The sequence below is a fragment of the Phaethon aethereus genome (assembly GCF_964289735.1).
Source record: "Phaethon aethereus genome assembly, chromosome: 1".
Classification (NCBI taxonomy): Eukaryota; Metazoa; Chordata; class Aves; order Phaethontiformes; family Phaethontidae; genus Phaethon; species Phaethon aethereus.
In genome coordinates this window covers 67,637,737-67,656,771 of record NC_138575.1, presented here as the reverse complement: position 1 = coordinate 67,656,771, position 19,035 = coordinate 67,637,737, and the positions used below count along the sequence as shown (strand labels likewise).

General features: G+C 44.0%; 1 protein-coding gene across 4 annotated transcripts in view; it reads right to left on the bottom strand.

The window, feature by feature from the left end:
• DENND5B (DENN domain containing 5B) overlaps positions 1-19,035 on the bottom strand; it is a gene marked incomplete at both ends in the record, with an annotated part of 115,161 nt that overhangs the window by 66,629 nt on the left and 29,497 nt on the right. The window lies entirely within an intron of this gene.

Sequence of the window (19,035 nt, the reverse complement as noted above, 5' to 3'; positions counted from 1 at the left end):
TGTTGTTACATCTTCAATGCTGAACAACATGCCATTTTCAGGACTTTCTAAAGTTACCCAATAGTTCTCTTCATCATTTGTGTCTCATAATAGGGTGTTTTTAGACAAAGATTTGAATAAATAAGCTCTGTTTATAACTTGGATGAACACTTTTAATCTCTTCCAGTAATAGCTACCCCAACAGGCACTTGTAATGGAAGAGCTTCCTGCAAGCAGGTCTAACTGAGATTTCATCCAACTGGTTTGTTCGTCTCCTACAGAAAACTGAAAATGTTTTCACAGACACCATGGCATTCCTTGATGAAAAAAGTCCCATTTGTACGCTATGAAAAGGCATTACACAATCCTCCCCAAGTTAAACCTATTTTTATCAAACTGGAGCATATATTAAAGCTGCAATACCATTGACCTCTCTGGTCATTCAGTTTCTAGGTGTAAATTCGAAGTATTTCCACCACGATGTCCCACTTGAGCTGTTAATCCAGGCATCAGTTCAGAGGACCCAGATAATTCTGCCAAGGCTGTGTTTTCTGGGAAGGCAGCACTCAGCAGAGGGCACAGGAGTTCTTTCAGTAAGATTTTTAGATGTGGATTTGCATTTTAGGGTAATTTTCTCCTTTCAGGTGCCTTAGGAGGCACCTGAAGATAACCCACATTCAAATCTGCAGGATGATGTTTTGCCACTCCAGGTGTCTTAAGCTACTTCATTCTGCTTTTGAGCTGTTTGAACTTAAAAGTTGCATAAATATTGAAATTAAAGGAAATGGAACAAACAATTGCCAAAGCTGGAGACTCCCCTCACTAATGGCCCGTACCCACACTGCCTTTACAAGGCTCTCTGACAGGCTGCCCTCACAGCTCCCCCCAGAAGTCCTTTACAAAATTATCAATAATAATTCAAAGGGAATTTGGTAGTGAGCTTCCATGGACTTCGCCACCACCTCTGCAATAGGAAGAGCAAAAAGGAACGACGTAACAACTCGAAGGGATGCCTAGCCAGAGGCACCAGGACAGGTGCTGGTTTTGCTACCCTCTTCAAGTACTTTGCCCATTTATCATCATCAGTCATATAGCTAAATGGTCACAGAAGTTATGTAAACTCCGGCACAAGAAGTAAAAATGACAGATCATTGACAACAGCGATATAAATACAGAACTATGAGCACCGTTGTGCAGCCTAACTCTTCATGCAAACACAACGTCATGGAATACAACTACTGCCACAAACTAGTTACACTTAGAAAGGGCTCAGTGTTTCAAAAGTCCTTTTAAAAAGGAGATTTGTTTACCTAAGAGTTACTGCGCAAGTCCAAATAAAGAGAAAAAGGCTAAAAAATAACGAGCAGTTTGCCATCATCCCTTCCTTCTGACCTTGATTAAAATACTCACCCTCTGCCTACAGAGTAACATTACACGGCAGCAAGACTGTCAGCTTCTTAAAATAGCCCCAGTCCCAGCTGCCAACAGACCACAGACATCCCACTACGCTAGCAAACAAGTATGAATTACACCATCCCCTTTACATAAAAATTGCATCATAGTCTTGTCAAATCCCAGAAGTCATGGCTTAAGTTACATCAGTTTGGGTGATTTTTTCGCAGCGGGGTGGGGGGAGTTTAACAAACAGGTACCGGAGGCACAGTGCTCCTACACGATTACCCTGGAGTCTGTCCCCAAAGGCTGGAACGGATTAGGAGGGAAGAATGGAGCAGGACCTATGCTTATAAACATAGGGAGTTATTTACACCTCAGGCCTTTATTTGCTCGAGGAATCCAGGGCTTTGGAATTCGCTCAGGCTGTTGGTGCTACCACGCAGCCTTTCCAGGCACGGGCTCCAGATCCACTGCTGGGTGATATGCGGAGGGTGCACCCCAGAGATCCTTGGTCTATCCTGTTTATACACATCAAGCGGCATATTTTCTTTTTTATTGCATTTTTATATTTAAATCTGCTGTTCATTTTATATACTCGCTATGGAATGAATGCGCGTTCATACTAACAGAGAAAACAATTTGAACAATAATTAAAAGTTCATTTAAATTTAAGCTTCATACATCATTATTCTTAAACTGTCCGCCAACCTTTTGCTTAGTTACACAGCGAGTAATATATGTAACCATATGAAATCAAAGGGTTTGAAATCCATATCGCAGTTCCCAGCAGAACATTAACAATCGCAGAGCAAAAAATGTTCACGCAAGAGCAAGACACCAGCTCAGGTCCTTAAACACAGCGGGATGCCAAAGCCCGCACGGCAAGGGGATCCCTGGCTTTGGAGCAACAGGCACCTGACAGCAGGCTTGGGCTGAACTGCCAAGGAAGTGAAGGCATTTTAGAGGCTCTCATGTCCTCCGTGAAGCCTGGATGGCTTCCTGCTCAGCGCAAAGCCCGCTCCCCTCTCCTCAGAGAGCATTCCCCTCTCCTCATTTCACATGTTCACCTCCCTCCGTGGGCTGAACACCGAACGAGGTACCCAGTCACGTCTTTTGCGCAGGACTCCTTTCACGCTTGCGCCTTCTATTAATTTACATGGGCAGGAGCAAGTTGCAATGTACCCGATTTCTGTGTTAAAACATGCTGCTGCATTCTCAGACTGGTTTTGGAAACAAGTACTCACAAACACCATTTTCAATTCAAACAAGTCTTAAAGCAGGTTTTGTCCTCTACTACCCTGGGACAGAGGTAGCACAAGAATCTTGTCTCAAAATCTGCTTAATATTACAGTTGGTCTTTCTGGAGATAAGAAAAGGGGAAAAAACAAAACAAACAAAAACCAAACAACCAGAACTTGTCATCCTAAGAATCCGTGTACCATTACTGTTTATGTTTGTGTGCAAGAATGCAGGAACGAAAGGGGAATTTTTCAGTAAATTTTGCTTTGGGGTTTTTTTTTTAATACAAGTAACTTCATTTTTATTCTTTATTTGTATAATTACAGTACATTCAGTTATCTTTTAAGTTGGGCTGTATTAAGATAGATTTTTTTTTTTTTTAAACCACTCTGCAATGCACAAAATATCATGCACCAATATTAGTCCCCCTTGGCTCATCAGGATGGCAAGTCTCAGGTGTTTTGTTACTTGAAGTTAGAAGCAGTTTCACCAAAGCTGCGTTTACACAACAGCAGAGTGTGAATAAATTCACTAATAACATCTTCTGCTACTGTAATTAAGCTCAGTTTGCAAATCAGTACAAGAAAAGAAGGAAGCTTGATTTGGCCTGGACCATTTTCAGCACTAATCAACTTTGACTTAAACAGAGCATGAAAATGCCCGTCCAGCAGCTCGAGTAGTCAGCTATGCCTGATTGGGATTTTGCTTTTTGGCAACCTTCCTTTTGCCCATCTTGCACAAGCTTGAGGCCTCGGTTCCCTGGACTTAGCACCGCTAAGCTGGGCAATAGACTCTTCTGGTTTAAAGGAAGACCTTGCTTTCTGATGTCCCCAAGAGCTGTCCCTCGATGTGCTGAGCCACAAAGAGGATCCAAAGGACTCGTGGTTGGTATTTTATCAGCCACACAGAACCCAGCCTGCGAAACTCTCTTCTACATCTGTCAGCACTCTCCAGCAGGAAGCTATGCCCAGTTTCTGAAGAAGACTTTTCTTCTTCAAACAGCACAATCCACAACCCAACGGCAGCACTCAAGCTGACACCTTAAAACACTCCGGGCAGGGACAGCCTCTTCACACTCCTTGAAGAGCCAGCCCGCACCTGCGAGGTTTAGACAACTGGTTTTATCAGTGGGGCAAGAGGTGGATTTAGAGAGAGCTGACTTAGAATGAGTTCCTCACTGTACTGAGTTCCTTTTTTGCATATCCAAGCGAAGTGTTACAGCAAGGCAATGCTCGCTTGTCAAAGCTGCAGCTGCTAAGTTTTATGAAAACTTAGTTATATGTGGTTTTGATGGGAAGGGGGTCTGGCAAAGAAAGAACTTTGCTTCTTGTAGTCAGGAAAGCTCTTTCATCTTCAGCATGAAGTAGAAACACTCCCTTGCATAGCACAAACTGCTTTTGTTTAGGGGCTTTTGAGAAACTGCTGTTTAAGCTGCTGCCAACAATTAATTGTCCTTATGACAGTCTCCGAGAGCCGGTCTTCTGCCAGTTTTCAACAACTGAATCCTTTTAGAAAAAGAAAAAAAAAACCTACAACTTTCCACACACTGAAAGTCACAAGCACCCACAGGCAAGGTTTGAAGTTACCAGAGCTCCCAGATGGAGAATAGTGGTGAGCAAGAATGAATCACAGAATCACTAAGGTTGGAAAGGACCTTCAAGATCATCAAGTCCAACCATTAATCCAGCACCACCATGTCCCCTAAACCATGTCCCGAAGTGCCACATCCACAAGTTTTTTGAACACTTCCAGAGATGGCAACTCCACCACCTCCCTGGGCAGCCTGTTCCAGTGCCTGACCACCCTCTCGGTGAAGAAATTTTTCCTAATATCCAGTCTAAACCTCCCCTGGCGCAACTTGAGGCCATTTCCTCTTGTCCTATCACTAGTTACTTGGGAGAAGAGACCAACACCCTCGTCACCACAACCCCCTTTCAGGTAGCTGTAGAGAGCAATAAGGTCTCCCCTCAGCCTCCTCTTCTCCAGACTGAACAACCCCAGTTCCTTCAGCCGCTCCCCATAAGACTTGTGCTCCAGACCCCTCACCAGCTTCGTTGCCCTTCTCTGGACACGCTCCAGCACCTCAGCATCCTTCTTGTAGTGAGGGGCCCAAAACTGATGAAGATGCAGGCAGATGAGGATCCACTGCCCACACAGCTGTATTGGTCCTTAGAGCTGATACTTCCACTTAAGAGCTACCTGAGAAACCATTTCATTTTGGAGATTGCTCTCAGATGCTTCAACCCAGGTATACTACAGTAATTGGAGATCAGCATATTGCTGCAAATGCTTCTACTGTGGGCAAATCTGCCACCGAAGGAACAAGACACTTATCCAACATGCTGGATGATGCAGTTCTTATTAGCTCTTGAAAAAACAACAATGGTATTTTGTCAACCAAAAATGTTAGAACAGTGTTAAGAGACAAAAATACCATCATATTGAATGAAATATCAGTTCTTGTAACTATTCAGTGAAAATACCTCTTCTGCCACAAACATCTCTGCAAGAAGCTACAGATGGTCAACACCACTTGGGTTTAGAAACTGTTTGAAGATCAGGCTGCTGCCAGTGAGTTTACACAAGGGATCACTAAGAACCTATCAGTGCACAACAATTGCACATCTAAGCCACATGAAAAATACTCTCCATGCTTAAGTGAACCTTAAGTAAACCATGACTAGTTAGATACAGCTTTAGTGTTTTTTCATTGCAGCAGAGCTCTGTATGTTTCAGACAAAGCATAAACAACCAGTTTTATGCTTTATCACTGCTGACCATCTTGTGGACAGTTTCCAAGTCTAATGAAAATGTAGAAACCTGAAACCAGGACTCAATCAACCATACCACAGTAAAGTGTCAGGATTCAAATCCAAAGGTGTGGACCAATACTAATTTCTGGATCCAAACTAGACTCCAGATGGGAAACTGAAAGCACACCAGTGCTTCTACCTCTAGTGTTTCATGCCTCTAGATTTAGTTCAGATCCCTACAAAGGGGAGCCCAGAAACAAAATTCTTTGGCTTCTCTTAATGCCTTGGGAAGTATTAGATGCCAAAGCATCTTTGTAAAGGTGGATCTCCACTGAGAAGGCCAGAAAAATAATTGTCTCTGGGTTCAGCTTGCAAATACCCCTGCACCTCAGGCCCTTTCTTCCCTTGTCCCACTTGTTCCCAGATGCCTGTAAATGGAGGCAATTCTGCAAGTGCATTCCTAACCTTCATGCACCCCAAAAATACCACTTCAAGGCTTCTATCAAATTTAATCTCAGTGTATTTTGGGGTTGCCATCTCTCCCAACAGCCCAGATTTAAACCCTGGGATACACCTCCCGCTGCCATCAACAAGCTCTCTTAAAGAACCCAGGTAAAGTGCCACAAAACAGGCAAAAGGCATCAGTGCAGAGGGCTCTGTACCTTAAAAGTATCTCCTTTGCCAAAGCCCAGCAATGAAAACCAGTGTCTTACTCCCTCTCCCCTCAAAGTTCTACTGCCACTCCAGTAAAAACCCCTCTGTAGAGCAGTAGATACCCATGTAAAAACAGTAAACGTTTTTGGGAATTTTTTAGATGCTAAAGGTAACAAGACTGTAGAGAGGCACAAAAGGGGACAGGGCACATTTCCTGGCCTGAAACAGGGTTGAAAAGAGCTGGTGAAACTCGGAAAGAGTAGCAGGAGATGCACAAAAACTTGACTAAAAAATTGAAGTTCACTTTCAACCCAAGCGCATATTTTGCCTGCTCTTCTAGTGCCCTGCTAGTAAAGATGGAAGCAGCAGAGAACAGAGATCTAAATAACCCTAAAATTACCTGACATTTAAGCAAATGTTTCCTCTTTACCACTAATCCACTAATCTTCTAGTGCCTAGATCCCAGATTGATTGGCACGCTAAGAATACGTAGGTAGAAGGCACATAACTACTGCTCTTGTTTTTAAATAAGCTCGAGTTATCACGGACTAGAGAGGCTAATCCAAAAGCAAACCATTTAGGGCCACCCCAAACAGCCACAAGAGCCCTCCTAGGCACTACGCACATCTCACACAAAACCAGCAGGCGTTACATTAAGGTATTTTACATTTTCCTTTTGCATAAAGGGGAATTTTGTGGAGTTGAACAGAATGCTTCACATAACGGAGCAAGCCACACCGTGCTGTTCTGGAGACCTCAGTAACTGAGCGTACATTAGAAACAGAGTATTTCATACTGAGCAGATCAAGGCTGGATTAGGCACGGATCGCACCACAGCTGAATACGCATTAGTACCTACGGTCTCTGTGAGTGTACTAAGGTCTGGGAGGTCTAATAAATACAGGGAAGTGCATGCAAAAGGAAACAGAATTAACAAAATGTATGGGTATAGCAGCACGACTCTGAAAACAGTGGTCTCTTGGTGTGCCAATGTGGGACAGCTAAATCTGAGCATCCAGTTACAGAAAACATTCCTCCTTTTGCATGGAGGAAGAAGTTGTTATTCCTTCAGCCAAGACAGGAGAGCGGTGTTTACGGTGCATAAGGATGGGTTTCAATAGTCCCCGCTCACATGCATAAGTCTACCAACTAAAGAGCGTTATTCTATGTAGGAGAGAGCACATGTATAGTGTATTCACAACCACATACACGTGCACGCTCCTTCTCTCTCAAAGAGAGAGGCTTGGCAGGAACACTCTGTTAGGGGTTCAAAAGCTAACCCCTGCTCCTGGGGTTCTTCCCAGCTCCACAAAATAGCCTGAGCAACAACAGAGGCTGTCCTCAAACCTGGCCACCAGCTGGCTCATAATTCCTCGCAGCACTGCAATAGCATCAGGGGTTCCTGCATTGCTCCCACAGGATTAGAATTCCCATCTCCAATCAGACAGGATACACACATGCCAGATTAAAGAGATGCATGCATTTGCATATCTCTTCGGGGTTTGACAGGTTTCTAGTGATTTATTCTGCAACATGCAAAACCACCAAGAGCATCCCTGCATACCTCCTCCGTCCAAAAGTTAACAGGTCTGTGTGCGTTGGATTAAACATTTACATTAAGGAAGCTTTTTTTTTTATACTTACATAAGAACCACACATAAGAGGAAAGACTCAAACTATAAATATTTGTGACAACAAATGATGCAGATCCCAGCAGTTACACAGCTGTTAGCAATAAGCTAAGCAGAGGGTAGCTGAGCACAAGTATTACTGGGTATTTGCTTAACTAAAGCCTGCAGTTTTATTATCAGGCTGAAAAAAATACCTTCTTGTAAAGGACTGTAAAATGATTCACTGATATTAGATTACCACAGACTATAATAAATATTTTAAGGACTTCACACATACACAGAGAATCAGTCCAACGGGGCTGGTCTCCAAGTCATTCCAAGAACAGGCGGTGCATGTGGGGAACAGAATTCCCCTTTGAAATCAAAAAGGGTATGTATGTATGTACACCAGATTAAAGAAATCTGAGCACTCACATCCTACAGCTGCAAATTCAAGGGTCATGAAAGAATTACACAGCATTCAAACTTCTAGCTAAGCTTATTTATAAGCCAAAACAACAAAGCTTCAAAAATACACTCCTTTTGCCTCTGAAGAAGGTTGCTTGTTAAAGTAGGACTCCACCCTGGGCTTTGAATTCAGCAAGGTTTATTGTGTGTTTATACCAATACAACAGCCTGAATGTGACTTATTTTAATACAGAAATACAAGACTTCAACCTGAATCTGTATTTTGCGGCATAAGAGTATCAATCTATAAACAGTCTGAGGAACGAGGCATTTTAAGTCAGCTGTAAAATTAGTGCAGTACCAGTTCTGGTGGTGCTTCTGGTTAATCCCATCCCAAATTAATCCTTTCCCAAAGAAACATCCTTTTGCCACCTATCCCAAAGATCTGAACTCTTTGTTGTGTTTATCCAGGTATCCCCCTCACCTTTCCTGCTCCCTTTCTTATACCATTTCTTTCCAAGCTGGTTTAGGCTGCAGGTTAGCGCCGAGCCCCATTTCATTCAGGTCAGGTAACACTTCCCACTTCACGGCAAGGGTGGAGGATGGCCTTGTAACAGTCCTGCAATGAATGGCACTATCCTGCATCACCTTCCCACCTCTCCATTGCTTCCTCCATGTCTAAACAGACAATGGATTTTGACACAGCCCACCAGGGTACATCCTGAGCAGCTGACTTAATAGCAGCAAAACCCGAGCCCCGTACGGGTACAGCTTCTTCTCCTGTTTGGATCAAAGTGCGGTGGCCCTACCCAAGCGATAACACATAGACTCACATGACTCCGCAATAGTCATCCAGGTGGACTCTCTGACATCGGTTTGCACTTTCGTAGGCAAACAACATTGCTTCATCTCCCTGAACTGTCAGGGCATGTTGAAGAAGCCATGCAATCAGCATTGTCTAAAATAACTTATGTTTCCTAAGCCTTTTTAGTTTTTGCTTTGAAAATGCATTTAATCACAACCTTGTGTCAACCTGTAGAAGCAAAAGCACTTCTTTCAATACATGTTCCGTCCTGACAGAAGGTCAGTTTTTCCCTTTCCCTAACCTTTTTTTTTTTACTTAATATTTTTGAAATTGTGCTCTTTTGAGAAAGATCATAACCTATGCAATCGTAGTTCAGCAAGAAAGCTACAGTAGAATTGTATTCCAATCACAAAATAACACAAAGTTTTGCAAAGATACCCAACAGAAAATTGCTACAGAGGCTTTCAAGAGCAATCCACACCTGCAATTAGGAGAAAAAGGGGGGAGAAAATTGCCTGGGTTCCTCTGCAGCTTTAACTTCAGTGGCTACAACAGAAAAAAAGCTACAGTGAATTATTTCTTAAATATCAAGCCTGTGTCACCTCATCCCCATGCAATTCCCAGGTGGTAAATTGGTCGTTGTTACTCATCTGCCACATGGCTTTTGGCAAGCTGCAGGCTGGCAGCCCACGGGGCGGGTGCTCCAGGAAGCCGCAGACACCCAGCAGTGGCAGCAATGCTTCGGACACCACCAGCTCCTCCTCTCACTTCTCCTTATTCCCAGTCCTGCATCCAAGTTTTTGGTTTACCAGCTCAAGTGTTTCCAATGGGGAACTGCACCGGGCAAGCTGAGCCAGCTGAACGATATCTGGGATGAGGGATGGAGGGATGAAGAAGAGAGGGTAAAGCGCTGCTGGATTTGTCTTTCCATCCAGTTTGTCACATCCATACAAAAACTGTAGGATGGTGGGAAATAGGTGAAGGAGAATAGGAAGACTGCACAGGCTGGCACTACTATCAAGAACAAGGGAATACATTCAAAATCCAACAAAACCCACAATGCCTGAAAAAGTGAAAAACAAACTGCACGTCTACAAAATGAACTTCTAAGTGCCAGCCCATGTAGCTCACAAAGAGTACAGGGAAGGCTGGGCAATACAACAGTAGTGCATAAATGTGCATGTGTGTGTATTTCCTTTTTTTATATTATATAATTTTAAGCAGAAGAGAAGTTTTTCACCACAGCTGTTTCCCCAGCATTATTCAGAAAGCAAAACTCCGAAGTCAGATCATGAACTTGGAAATTGCTGCACCACAAAACATTTCAATTGCAAGCTGTCCCTTTCTTTAAACCCCTGGACTGTGCAAGCTGTACACACACAAAACTTGAAACCCACACACGGTCCTTAAGAGGGAGAAAGGAGCTGCAGCAGGTCAAATTTTCCAGAAAAGCCCTTCTCCTTGAACATGAATAATTAATTCCCTGACAACCAGGGCAGCTCTGTGCTTCTCAGAGGATGCCCTGAGGCAGAAGCAATGCACTGCAAGCTGCTTCAGCTCCTCCAGGACCAGCTCAGGAGTTGCTGCAGGGTAACCTACACCATAAAAATCCAGCTGGGACGTCATGCAGACAGGCTCAACAGGATTTCAGCTCTGTTTCATCTAGTGTTTCCTTTACAGTCTCAACTCTAGAACATCAAGGTGCCTTTATGGTCTATAAGGTAGACCTGTCTTAGTAATGCTACCTCTTGTTTCTTCTCCCATCTTCTCACAATGTCAAAAAGGTCACCAAATACAAAAATTTCCTTTTAGTAGACAGTCATGACATTTGGAGTTTTGTACAGGGCGGGGGGGGGGGGGGCGGGCGGGCAGAAAGAGAGAAAACCAAAACCCTACAAAACTAAGAAGAGATTGGTTTAACATTACACATGCAAGCTCCATAAGAGCATTAGAAATCCAGAAACTGAGATCTGGACAGGAGAGCAATCCTGGGCATAACAATCAAGCAGGAGAGCATGGGTAAGCAGGTAGGACCTCAGACCACAGCATTAGCCATCACGAGGAACACTGAATCCCTTCCACATTTGTCAGGGACACGGGATCTGTTCAGATTCGCAGAGTCTCGCCGCTCTCTCCTGAAACCTGCTTTGTCATAACCAAGGCAGAATGAAATCGTTCCAGCACCCCTCTAGCTGCCATCTGTGTGCCCACAGGAAGGGGACTCAAACTTGTCAAATGCCTTGAATTAAAAAAAAAACACCCCTTGCATTAGAAATGGCAAGAGGTGGCAATTTCAAGGTAACAGCCTGAAGCCCCTGGCTGTCAGCAGAGCACACTGCGTATGATTAAGCATGAAAATTAGGCCCCCAGAATCCAAGTGTAACACCGCATTTGGGAAAGTTGCTTTTGAAGATCCAGACACTAATAGGGAGACTCTGAAAAAGCAGTGATTTGTTTAGGAAAAAAATACCAGCCTTTAAGGATAGAAGGTAAAAGGGGGGTTGGGTTACAGCAAATCTAGTTTCTGTTACTGGCCCTCCCTCTTTTAAACAGCTATTTTTGATCACTTTTGTCAGGGAAAGAATGAGACATCTCATTAGCATGAACATGGCAGGTAAGACGTTGCTAGAAGATGACTAGGAAAAAGGAAAAGGAGACACCCGAGAGGAGAGGTGCGCTGCACGGCACGGTCTGGTTTGCCCTGCAGCACGGAGAGGAAAGGGACGAGGGACAAGATCCTGCCCAGCCTCCCCTGTCTGCCCTGCTTGCCTGCAGTGCAAGCAGAGCTCCCACAGCAGCCAGGTTCCTCTCACACAGGACCAGCAAAAACAACCCCAAACAAAAATCAGAGATAACCAGAGTTGGGGAGGTTCATCTATATTTTCCACACACACATGTGGGGACCAACCATTTCAGTGACTATTCACGGATGTGCATTGGAGGCTCCTTTGAAAGCCCATCCATTTCTGTTAGTGCCTACCTGGATACCAAGTTTTCAAAATATTAGGGGTTTGTTTTTTTTTTTTCAGTTGGTTTGGTTTGTTTTTGTTTTTGTTTTTTTTTAAACTTTTTACTCCCACTTAAGAGTATCCCCCAAACCCTTTCACCTCTTTTCAGGAAAGTGGTGTTTCAGAACCCACTCCTGGCAGCTGATACTCTTCTGCCTAATTAATAACCTCACACCCACTAAATGCTCCACACTGCCAGACACTGCCTGAAGAGCCTGTGGTGGAGAGGCGTTTGGATTTTACGTGAGCTTTGGTAACATGGTGCTGTATCTTGTCACACCCTCACACCCAAAGCAGATGGAGTCTCATCAAGATCCCCACCAGAGCTCTCTCATGTATGAGTAAGCACAAGGCAAGGCTGAGTACTTGGGTCCCTTCTTCACTGGGGCCTGAAGGATTTTTCTACTGGTGAGAGCTCTCAGAAAGCTGCTCTGTTCCCAGGTCTCAGTTCACTCATCTCAGACAGATAATGATTTTTCCCTAAGAAGGAGGATTTCTTACGTTGCGTAGCTTATAGTTAATTGGGGCATCTTAGACCAGAAGGTCTACTTGCTCCCCCTAAATGAGCTTCCTGAACAACAAAAACATGCTTAACATGTGGCAGGGACACGGTTCAAAAGTTCATTTGGGCTTAGGGTTTGTACTAGAAAACAGTTTTGATGTGTAAATTTAGGCAGACGCAGATTTACCTAAAGGTTTAGGAGGCCTAAAAGGCATTTCGAGCATGGCTGTGCCTGCTGTGTGTAACACAAGAGCATAGCAATTTTATGTGGTTATACAATGAACTGTTAGAGCTACAGTGGGAGAAGGGATGACTAACGCTGAGCAGATACACAAACATAGGGACCCCTAATGGAGTCGGAGAGGAAGCTGGTGAATTTTAGGCATATGGTCATCCAAAACATGTACCTGTGAAAGCAGGGGGATCCGAATAAGCAGGTTGGAAAGGACCTCTGGAGGTCATCTGGTCCAAGCCCCAATTCAAAGCAGGGCTGACTTCAAAGCTAAATCGTGGTGCTCAGGAGTGACACAAAAATAGTTTTCAAGAAGAAAAACTGCAAAGGCAATTCAATAGCTGTAGGGAGGGGAGAACAAAGTAAGACGTCAACATTTCAGCATCTTCAGAGCAAAAAGCGTAAGTTGGGATCTCTCCTACTTGATGCTTTCAGTGCAAACCAGGAGGCACTCTTGAACTTGCAAGTGTAAATACCAGGCAGCATAACAGACTGTGAAGCATTACAGCTATGAATCATCCCTTGCCAAGCCTCAGGTCTTCTCTCAGAAATATTTCCACCTCCCAACCTTCATGTTGTTTAGTACTAGCACATCCATTATGGTATAACATAAGACTAGCAGCAGCATCACTAACATCATGTTTTGGCTGGAGACCACACACTGACTTACTCATTCCCTCCTGCCGTGCCTTTCCAGGAGAAAAAAAGCCCAGCGTGCTCAAAGGCACCAGCTGTATCTTCTGGATGTTACAGCTCCATGGACACTGCACCTTCTCTTGCTTTCATATTTGTGGTCACATACAGCAAATCGTGCCCATTTCTCACTGTGAAGCTATTTTCTTTGGCAGTTGGCTAGGGACTTTCACAACAACAAGGCCCACGAAAAATACTCTGAACAGTTTCGGTGCCTTTTCTAGCACAGCTGCATCCCAGGCAGGACCTAGGCTAATCCCTCCTGAACAGCCTTGTTACTCTTGCCCGGCTCTGGGGCAGCCTGCCGCAGCCCTCCTGACATCGGTTTAACGCTGATTAGTCCCGACACAATTCTGGTGCAGGCTTCCTGCCAGGCAAGGGAATGAACAAAATTGGTTTGTGCACAGGCCAGACGACAGCTGCAGTCACTCCAGCTCAAATCTGTTGAATAAGGACCCTTTTCTTGTTTACCAAGATGAGGCTAAATTAGCCCAGCGTGAGCCAGAAGGACAGAGCAAATCCTAAAAGCCAGCGATGCCAACCTGGCTCTGAAGGTGTGAGATGCGCCTCAGTCAGGCCCCATCTGATGTAAAGCTTTGTGTAACATGAACCCCTCCCCGGCTCAGGTAAGAGGTAGAGATTTAAAAGGAAGGGATTTGGAGGGGAAGAAGATTAAAGGAGAATGCCCTCCAGTTTTCAGAGCCAGCCAGACAGTGCTGGAGCATATTTTCCCCCTTCTCTCCCTTCTCCTCCAGCTCTAGGAAGAGAAAAGCCTCCAGCCACCACAAGCCCCCCGTCCCCTTAAGGCAGTGGCAGGATCTGTTCTTACTACCACTTTTTCCCTCCTGTTCCGATTTTCTCTTATGCTGAAAGAGTGGAATCAATCTGTTTATCCAGCTAACTTTAGATGTTTGTGTTATGGTATTGGGCAGCACTATAAAGCTTATCAAGCACGCAGGCATCACCAGGCTGCTGCCAAAGGAAAACTCAACATGCTTTCTGAAGTCATTCTGGTATATATTTAAGGACAGATAGTCTTTAGGTGCAAAACTAGTAAGACTGACAATATACCGTTTAGTCCAGAGAACAGAATTAAAATTAAGATGCATCAAGATTGAGAGAAGCAGTAGTAAAGACCCATTTTGATGATTGCTGCTTTTGGTTTAGAGATGGGGAAATAGGGAAAGAAGGAAGAGCCAAGTAAGACCCAATGAAGAGAAACAACCAAGTTATTTTTTGACAAGGTGTTTATAGCTTCCTCATTCACCTGTTCTCTGGTTTGGATAAAATTGCATTATGTGTAGCTGCAGAAGCTGCCTGAATAGCAAGAGGTTAAGGATATGCTTTTTGTTTGCTGCTGTAGTCTGAAGGGAAATTTCCATCATCACTTAAGCATACACTTCCTTGCTCCCCTCCTTGGGCTACTTATGGCCCGGCTCTCCACATGTCGAAGATACTCAACAACCTCAGAGATGCTCTAAAAAGCATCTACTAAGCTACCAAGGTTTCTAAAATAAGATGCCCTTATCAGCATGCTGTCAAGAAGTACCTGTATACCAGTATTAGCTACGATGCTTGTTTTTAAACTGCAGAGGGTATCCTGTTCGGAAGGTTTCCTCCTCAGGAGTGATCTATTGGTTTGATCCGAAGCATCACCTCTGTTTGCAGAATGACGCACAGATCTCTTGACACAAATTACAGAATCCATCATCTTCCCAGAGGCAGGATATGCACAGAGGCAACACTTGTGTGTGAACCGCTTTCACAAACTTACTGTCAGCAAGGCTAGTACTACTCAGGCTCTTTCAAAATGGATTTAATAGAAAATTAACACTGCTGAGCTCTCTGGTCTTTGAAAAACTTTAAACCCACATACAAAAGTGGATACAGCACCATAGGATTTTTACTTCTATATATATGAAAAGCCTGGCTTTTGGCACTGACAGGGTTGGCTGCTCATGGATTGGGGGTTTCTGGATTCATTAAGTAACTCCTCCTTTGGCCTGAAAATTCCTCGGGTGCCTCCAGCTCTGTAGGATGCTCCTACCCATCACGTTTCCTCCCTCAGCCGCCAAAGACACAGCTCCTGCCCACGTCAGCTACAGTTCAGGCACTGCTTTTGCCTGGTTTCCAGTCCCTGCATGGCCTGAACCAGCAAGCAAGCTTCAAGTGTTTTACAAACATAGATCCTCACAAAATGCAGCTACAGCTTCTTTCTAAGGCAATAGCAAGGGTCTGCTTTAACATGGCGTATGAGGTAGAACACTTGCCTTCAGGCATTAAAGATTTGTTCAGTGTGGGGGTTTTTTGCTTGCTGGGGTGGGGAGAGACTGGGTCTAAATTTCCCTCTTCCCACCTCCCAGAAGAAGTGGTATCAATCAAAAATGGGTTACTCCACGAAAGGAAGTGCACCATTAGTATGTTGGAAGGAAACATGCAAGAAGGATCTCAAATGGAACCCAGTGGCCTGGATTTTCAGTCAATACACGAACCCTCCTGGGGTCTGCTCCCTGCCCAGCTTCATGTGCATGGGGATCCTCCTAACCAGCCCTTTAACAATGGTGTGAGAGCAGCGACTGGCATCCAAGACAGCTGTGGAGAAGGCTCTGGGTGGTATCTCCCAAGTGATGTGTCTAGCCAACAAAGGAGATCCCAGTGACTAAAGGCAACTTAAGAAAGATACTGCTTATTTTAGGCTTCCTTCATATGTCACCTACAACACTCCAACAGAGCAATATGCCACCTTAATTATAAAGCCCATTAAAAAAAAAATAAATCTTTTCTTCCTGTTGACAGGATTTGGGTCACATATGTTCTTGAACAGCAGAAAGAGCAAGAGAAGAAAAAATTCATCTCTTCAGTTTGTTCTGTTCAAGACCACTGGCAGGAGGACTGAGGTAGGGGAAAGGGAATCATACCTTTGAAAGAGTGAAAGAAAATGCATCAATTAACCTTTCTTAATTTATTAGAGGCTACAGAACTTCTGTTTCACATAAACTAGCCAAGCATAACCAGTCAAACTATTTTCTTGCATCCTACTAATTTTAAAAAAGATGTCCCTCATCTCCACTCAGGTATGGCACCCAAGTTCTAGGACAACTGTAGCACCTTCATTGAAAAGATAGCACCTTTCTCTACTTTATTAAGAACAAATAAAGCACATACCTGAAGGGCTTTGGCAGCTATCTTTGGCAAAAAACAGTATCTTCCAATTATCTGGGTACTTGCAGAGGAAGAAGGCATGTCACCCTTCGCAGGGCAGAGTAGGGCGTTCAATGTCACAACAAGGTTCCCAGTGCTACTAGCTGCTACTTCATGACTCCCAGAAGCAACTCCCATTAAAATACTGCCAAAAGAAGGAATTTCACTAAACTCTTTGCTGGCCTGTCTTAGACTTAAATCTTCCCCAGTAGGAAAACAGAAGGAATTGATATTTCTCAGTAGTTCTCAGTGTCTAGATGTAGACCAAAGGAACTTTGCACTTAAAGCCGCTTGGGGAACCCTGTGCAGAAGGACCCGGCTATTTAGAAACTAGGCTTAGGTCACAATCTAAACACCGTTTCCCCATCTACCATCCATTCAACAACTTTTACACACAGGGAAAAGAAAAAGCTAGAATTACTGATTATGCTGAGAAAAGAAAAAAGAAACTTTGTTAAGACAAAAATGGACACAGACGGGGGAAGTACAAAGTGAACTTTTATATGTCTATATATTGACAAGACAGAAGTGTTACTAATCTTAAATTCAGAATTTATTCATGCAGTTAACAGCTTTTCTGAAGTTCCCCATTTTATCTCCAAGACTTACTGTGTTTACACAAAGATAACCGTATCAAAGACCGAAGGAGGTTTTAAGCATCTCAAGATGAACACCAATAAACCACTAGCTTCTGGAACAATAATTTCACTGCCCTGAAAGTAGCAGACTGGGGAGAAAGTCCAGTCTCTTAGCAGTCAGTAACCCTCGCTAAATGGTTCAGGAAATTTACCATGGCAGAGTTATTTACTGCACCAATGCTGGAAATTCACCTCCACTAAAACATTATTACAGATGAAGTTTAGCAGAAATCTCAGATCCAGCACAGAACAAGCAGCTCATTTGTTCTTACATCAGCCCTCAGAGGACAGTCAGTCAAATGAGTTTCTGTTAATCACTTGCTACACTATTCCCTATGACTAAGTTCCACAAATTACCCTGAGTGACTTGACTGCCGTCATTGCTGGTCTCATGTGAAACTCCATAGCGTGCAAGGTGCATTGATCATGGTTACACCCCATATAAATTTATAAGGTTCATATGGAAAACTCTAGTGATTTGCCATCGTCCCTTTGCCATATAAATTTATAAGGTTCATATGGAAAACTCTAGTGATTTGCCATCGTCCCTTTGCCATGTAAGGCGAAGCTGGGCACCAAACCAGCACACAACTGACCAGCTCCTGGGGAGATCAGGAGTGTTAGAAGGACATAAGGATCTCCAAAGCAAGGAGGGACAGGCAGCTATTTGGCTGGCAGGAGGCAGTCCAAGAAACAATAGGTCTAATTTTCTTTTCACCCCTGTTCACCTGTTTTTCTCAACTTTGCAACTGTGATGTCTGTATTTCAATTCTGTGATTTATTAAAAAAAAAAAACATCTTTTATGTTTACCTCAAGCTGCTTCACTACAGAGATTTCAGGTCAAGTGATAGATGTGAGACATTCCCTTTCTTCAGGGTGGCTATCCCAGAAATGAGGACACTGGAGCACCGTCGCCGTGCCAAACCCTCTGTCCTCTGGACATCGTGGAGAGAGCAAGACTGCGGAGGTGGCTGCTCCCGGGCAATGTGTGGCAGGACACAGCCCGGCTGGCTCCCTGGCAGCAGCAGGACAGGGGGTGGAAGCACCTGCGCCCCTAAGGAGCCCCGACCCAGGTAACATCCACAGGTCAGAGCTGACCTGCTGACTCAAAGGGCAGAGTCCACCACCAAAAAGCAATTAATTCATCACAAAGTGCAGTTGCAGAATATGTATATATTGCCACAGATGGTTGCTTTGCTGCTTTCCCTCCCAGTGCTCCAACAGTTTATTGCTCTCAACCCCACTGGCCCCAGGTATTACTGACACTTCACCACCGAGATACAAGCAGGGACTGGCTCCAGTAGGCACCATCCTATGTAATACAGCTTGAAATTTTTCACAGCAGGAAGCAGACCCATAACTCACAATTTGTAATGCTGCCATTTTCCCTTCAGTCCCTCCCAAACCATCTCCGTTACAACTCTGTATTTCTTTATACTATTTTTTTCTTTGGTTTGATCATTCTTTAAAAATTGCACATGACTTGAGTCACAAACAGTATTATCAAAGAAAAAGAAAGTTCACATTATGTGATTATGGTCTGATTTTCTTTGCTCCTCTTTTATGACTATCTTCTATCCATCTTTTACAATAATCTAAAAAGCCAGGCAAACTCACATATCCAGAGAGCAGCTAGAATAAACAACCTTCTGTTTTAATGTGTCCTCAAGTGTTATTTATATAGCTGCCTAATTACCCTGGGCTTTTGGCAGAACAAAAGCTGACTTCAGACAGCTCTCATGCCACAGGGCTCCAAGATGTTTTCACAAGGGCAATGCTTTTAAAAGAGGAACCAGAATGAGCCCCAGGAGGTCAGTTCCCAGGCAGGTAACACGCCCTCCCGCAGCTACCGCTCACCCTGCTCTCCGGTGGAAGCTGTCTGCGTTCACCCGTGCTGGTGAGATAACAGAGCTGACA